General features: G+C 36.6%; 1 long non-coding RNA gene across 1 annotated transcript; it reads right to left on the reverse strand.

Moving 5' to 3' along the window:
• Positions 1 to 226: 226 nt before the first annotated feature.
• Positions 227 to 5,999, reverse strand: LOC148869486 (uncharacterized). Its single transcript, XR_016107872.1, has 8 exons — positions 5,820 to 5,999; positions 5,573 to 5,659; positions 2,864 to 3,203; positions 2,508 to 2,748; positions 2,346 to 2,438; positions 2,158 to 2,271; positions 1,751 to 2,071; positions 227 to 456 (listed from the first exon to the last, which is right to left on the reverse strand). It is a non-coding gene; the product is annotated as an uncharacterized LOC148869486 (long non-coding RNA).
• Between the last annotated feature and the right edge of the window lie 317 nt (positions 6,000 to 6,316).

Here is a 6,316-nt window from a genome sequence, read left to right on the forward strand (position 1 = left end):
GAAACCATCGCCAAAACCCACTTTTGGTGACATTTATCTGAATTGTGAATCTTTGCTTTTGGTGACATTTAATTAAACGTCGTCAAAAGTTTTTATATGGTTTAATAACCATCCATCACCTATTTATGCAATTTGCCCAATAAGGCATTTATCAACCTGTAAGCCAAATAAGACTTTTTACTTTTTATCAACATGTAATTTGAATTCACATTAATACACAATGAAATTTTTAAATATTAAATTTTCAATAATCTTTTAAGCCTAACAATCTTTTTACAAGAAAATATTTGATAGTTTTACGTTCAAAACCAAAAATAAAAAAATAAAAATACATTATCTAAAAAGAAATTTCTTCTTCCCCCTCTCATTTCGACTTGTTTGATGTGCATAAGATGCTCCTTCCCTCTCCTGACTTGTTTCACGTGCGTGAGATGCTCTTAATCCAAGTTGGGTCTCCTGTAAAATACAATGAAAATAGAATATTATTTTAATGCAAAAAATTATAAATGCATGAAAATAAAAATAAAGTTGAGATGGCTTAGAGGGTTTGCTAGAGGAGCTTCATAAGAGGTATGGAGATAATTTTCACCCAAAGTTGGATTGTTTTCAGATCCATGGCTCTACACAAAATATATATTTTTTAAAATTCAAACAATAGCTTGTTCTTCTAGATGTTAAAGTCACCATAATTAAACAAACTCAAGCTAATTGCAAACAACAGCTTGGCTGTAAACTTCAAGAAAGAACAGTGGGTCAAGAAGTTGGTGTTGATAGCAAAAAAACTTGTTTTGGACTGGTGTGGGTGACTGGTTTACTGATGATACATAAGCTGAGCCTAAAGGAGATATTTGTACTAACCCCGCTCGACAGTTGCAAGGTTGTACTTGATCTCTGTGAAAACAGAGTGCAAACTGAAGCTTTGCATATACAAGATGTTTTGGGGACCTTTACACTTTTCAAATGGTTTCAAAGCTGTACTTGATCTCTGTTTTGGGGACATACCATTCCATGGTCTAACCTACAAAATTCAGCTTGTATACTTTGCATTTTAAAATATAGCTCCTCCATATCTGATTGTTAGAAAACAGGACACGTATACTGTGAATTGTCACAGTAAGGGTTTTCAGTTTTGTGGAGTTCATGAGATAGCACTTGAGTTGCAAACACTATGAAATTTGACCTTGTGGCATGACTTTCTGAGTTAGGTAAACCACAATTATAAGGTAGAAACCTCTTAAACTAGATTCTTCTTTCTTCTGGGCATCCATCCTTCAAAAGGGAAGCCAACAGTTGTTTTTTTTTTTCATCAGAAAATTTAAAAAAAAATACCCTTCTAGTGTATAGTTAAAAAAAGAAAAGAAAACTATTAAACAATAATAAAGCAGACCTACATGAGTTCAATTCTTTGATTTACAATTCTTTTTTTTTCCTTTCAGAGGGAGGGGAAGACATGGAGCCCTAATGGAATGTCACGTGAAAGATTCCCAGGTCAGACTAGACTAGCCCTGTTGACAGCCCAAGCTGTTGGATATGAACAACCAAAGTTTTCATATTCAATAGTATGGTGTTGAATGGGATTTTTATAGTTTAGGAATTAGTTTATAGGTTTGGAGTTTCAGGAATTAGTTTCTAAGTTTTCTAGGTTTGGGATTTTTATAGTTTAGGAATTAGTTTCACCTACCATACTCATCAAGGTGCACTCTTATCAACTACATAACCATAGTAGAGGGATCAATTTTCAAGATTTTACCTGAACCGAAGCGGGAGTGGTGCACTAACTGCTCCACCACGGACTCCAGTCGTGCTACTTTTGCTTGAAGATCACCCACCTCTCCTCAAAGCATTTGGTTTTCTTTCTGAAACTCTGAATCACACTAAGTGGATGTACTACTGGTGGTACTTTTGGACCAATTAGTTCCGAACGCATGCTTTGGGTTCACCCAAAGCACAAGCAACAAGCGCGTGATGGATGATCTTTACCCAAAATCACCGCCACTGCATTATTGGCACCAATGGGCTCAACTTGGGTGCCCTGTTCTGCTTGTTCATCCACATATGCTTTCATCTTGGCCTACAACAATTTCAAATAATACATTTATTTAAAATGGACCATCACATAACCACAAATAATAATTAAATGGATAAAAAAATAGTTACAGCAAGTTCCCTCGCTCAAGGGTCATAAAACTCCCCCTAGGAATTTGTATAGGCCTTCTTGAATAGGTCCTCTCTCCTGGGTGGGGGCATATTGTTTTGCCTTCTTTCTTCCATCTACAACAAACCATTGAGAGTCAATATATAAACTAACAAAAGAATCAAAGGTATAAATGCATTAGTTTACTCACCATTTCATGGAGGTGAGCAGCATAGGATTTCCGGCCCATGTGGTGAGGGACCGTATTATGTGACCTCACTTCAGTCATCATTTCACACTTTGCCTATAACAAAGACAATTTAGTGATATTAATCAAAAAAATTTATAATCACCATATCCTAAAAAGACTTACCAATATTATTTTCAATTTATGCCTTGCTCTCTGGTGTTTCCCAATGGTTAAAGAGGCATTGAAGATCACCACGATCAATATTTCTCTCATGTTGAAGTGCCTCCGAGAATGCTTTCTCACGATCAGAAGCATATTTGTCAAAATATTTCTTCTTTACATGACATCGAAAGCATCGATGCATCTTTCCAGCTGCAGCAAGGATATCTGTTTTCTCCATCTCATTTGGGAAAATAAATTTTTCCTACCAAAGATGAAAGAAGAAAAATTTTAGGCATTAATAATTAATACAAGGCAATAATCAAATTCATCAAAAAAACAAGGCAATAATCAACTAACAAAAATAATGTGGATCTTACTTTAACAGCGTCACAAATTCTGTTTTTTGCCTCATTGGTTATTGTCCTCCAGTCGGTGGTGCAGATTGGGATTATAGAACAATCCCTCGCTAACATACCTATATACAACATCAATTCTGGCCTCACTTCCCCAACAGGACGACCATAATGATCAAGCTCCACGGTTGGAGCTTGATCTCTCTTCCTCTATAGGACATGTGGCAACACTGTGTTGCCACGCTTCCCTGACCCCCTTTTTTCTATGGGAGGGCCCAAGAGCTTGGGAGGATGAACCTCCAACCTCCTCTACAGTATGGTCATTGTTGGGGAGTTCTGGATCTATGTGATCCTCACTGTCCATCTGTAATCACACCAAAGATTAAAATAGTTAGCAGATATGGATTAATTATATTTATAAAGAATAAAAAAGAGCATGTAAACAACAAAGATGATTCATTACTGTAAGAAACATTTACTAGATTTTCTTTTACTTCTATGCTATTTTAAACATCTACCAGTTGGCTATATTTAAATTCCGATCAACCAACTTGTAACTCACATACTCAAGCCTATGATCTCTTCCCATTTCCTCCTATTCTTTTTTTTTTCTTATTTTCAAAAGCAATTGAAACAAAAAGTATTTATATCAGGTAGGAGTGCAATAACTCTGAAAATTTTCATTAATTAACAAGCTTTAATATACAACAAGAAGTTACAAAGAAATCAGCATATAAGCTGACCCAAGACAGCATTACAAAAGTGCCCAAAACTGTTATGAAAATGGATTTTGCATGCATTGGGCCTAAGGACTCTTCACATTAAAATACTAACAAGTAGTGTGATTAATCACTTATACATGCAATATATAGAACAATGCATCCAAAGAACATGTGTTGGATTTAGAGTCCATAATCTCAGGTTTGTCACCCTGGGTCATTAGATCTTGCTAGCGAAAGCTGCCTATTCAGTTTTAAATTCAAGTGTTGGATGAATAAATTTGTGTCATCTAAGACAGTTGGTAAGGGATGTTCCATAGTATGATGGTCAAATCTTCAGCTGATAAGTGTGAGAACATGAACTAAAGTCTGAGAGTGGCCACTTCATGCCAAAAACTGCCAGAGTTAGGTCCATATCTGGGACACCACTCCCAAGACCCTAGAAGCTGTGACCAGTACTGGGAGATGGCTTTTTATCCCAGTCAGTTGATCAAGGAGGAAGAAGTACGTCCCACATTTTCTGTCAGATTAAGAAATTCCTTTAATACTTAAAGAAAAAGGTTGATGACCTCTCCTTAGAACTGCCTTACTGTAAGAAAACAAAGCAGCAGGCCAAAGCTTGCACAAAGTGGTTCAAAGATAATACAATACCAGCATCCAAGCTCATATAGCTCTCATTACATCAAAAAAGAAAAAAAAAATACAGATTACAACTCGACACTGGACGGCCCCATTCAAGCTGATTCCTTGTCACTCCTGCCCTTGATAGAGAGTCTTCTTGTCCATTTGCACTTTTTGGTACCTAGTTGAATGGGCCATTCAATAAGGTACCTAAGGACTGTGACTGTCTTCAAGAAATCATATCTTGTTTCCACATCCAGCAAATTATAGTTTGGCAGTCTTCCTCAACCTCAACTTTCTATGATATTTGAACCTTTGACTCTTTAGTAAACCTAACTTTGCTAATGGATACAGATATCTGCTGGCTAGAGGGGAATGCTTCTTTGGTTATCCAATTAGCACTCAATAACAGCTGAACCACCTTTCAAGATCTTGGGGAGCCATTTCATGGTTAATACATTATCACTCTATCCCTAAATAAGCTATGTCCATATTACTCCAAACGGATACGCACTCATCCATTTGCTGGTTTCATGGACCTTGGTTCTGGAGCACCCTGAACCTTATAAAATCTGCTTTGCATATATCATGTTGCATGATCCACATTCCACAATTAGGCATCTTGAACTAATCAAAAAGAGAATGTGTCAACCAAAACTTCTGGAATTCTTATCTGACCAATTGTAGAGAGAGCATTAATCATGTGAGAGACATGGTCTCTAATATACCATCACTTTTCTAGACATCACCTTATTTATTCCATCACAAACTTGGAATGGAGGTATTTGGGCAATGGATTTACTACTCATAAAAATATGGTTCTCTGAATAGTGTTATCTCTAAATGATTTGTATAGAAGAGTCAAACCTACCACAGAAGCATGCTAGCTTAAACAGAAATTCCATTAAGTACCGTCTTTGGACTGAATTTTAAAATTATTAGGGTGAAGTTCCAGAATAACCTAATTTCTGAAAAAAAAACAGAGTAAATAATAAATTAACTAGCTCAACCAATTGCATATCAGATCTAGAGTGCAGAGTAAATAATAAATAATACTAGTGTAAAAATCTGAAATCTGGCACTTAGTAGGTTTGGTAAGAGGAAGAGACGTAGAGGTATCAACAAATTTTTATGGAAGTAAAACTTAACTGAAATCTAAAATTTTTATGGAAGTAAAACTAAACTGAAATTCTCTCCTATCTGGGCCGCTTCGTTTATCATTGGAAGTAATAGCATATCGATAGATTTATTTCACTAAACTGAAATTTTTATGGTAGAAAACTAAACTGGAATTAAAATTCCATAAAAATCAAATAGGAACCCTAACATAGTAGAAGATTTATTCATAAGAAAATAATAGCTATGCAAGGAAATAATGCTTTTCTTTGCTTACCCTATTCAGGCGATGAAACCTAGATGCCCTACTCAAACTGTGATGAAAACCTAGACGCCCTGTTCGAACTATGAAAACCTAGATGCCCTGTTCGAACAATAAAAAAAAGTTAGTATGGGAAGAAGAAGAAGAAGAAGAAGAAGAAGAAGAAGAAGAAGAAGAAGAAGAGAATGAGGACCACTCAACCATGAAAAAAAGAGAGAAGATGTAAGGGGAAGGAGAAAAGACAAAGAAATCGGCGACTTACCTCACCAGATTTCTCGTTCAGTCTGATCCTTCTTTTCAGACGCCGAAGGAAGGAGACGCAAGAGATTAAGGAGAGATGGTTGGAAGTGGGAGGTTCACTGGTGCAGACTGAGGGATGACGAGGGAAGTGGGACTGTGGGAGTTTCGTTTGCGCGGGAGAGAATACTCTCTTTGGGTTTTCAATGTGCGAGTGAATGTTTTGGGTTTTCAATGGTTTTCAAAATCGGACCGGACCTGACGGTCGGACCAGAAAAACCGGAAACCGGTCAAGTGATCGGTTTCAGTTTTCCCCAAAACCATAATTTCTTCAAAAACCGTTGATTTTGGTCAGTAAACGCTGACCCAAGCGGTTGTTCGAACCATTCGAACGGTTTTGACTATTTTTTGTTTTTATTTTTTTAATTTTTTATTTTTTTAGAATGGGCTGATCATTTGATTCAATCGATCAGACCGTTCAACCCGATAATCGGACGGTTTGGTCTTCGGGACGGTTTTAAA

This window comes from Nelumbo lutea, chromosome 2 (genome assembly GCF_056320005.1).
Source record: "Nelumbo lutea isolate HS-2025 chromosome 2, American lotus-T2T, whole genome shotgun sequence".
NCBI classification, from domain to species: domain Eukaryota; kingdom Viridiplantae; phylum Streptophyta; class Magnoliopsida; order Proteales; family Nelumbonaceae; genus Nelumbo; species Nelumbo lutea.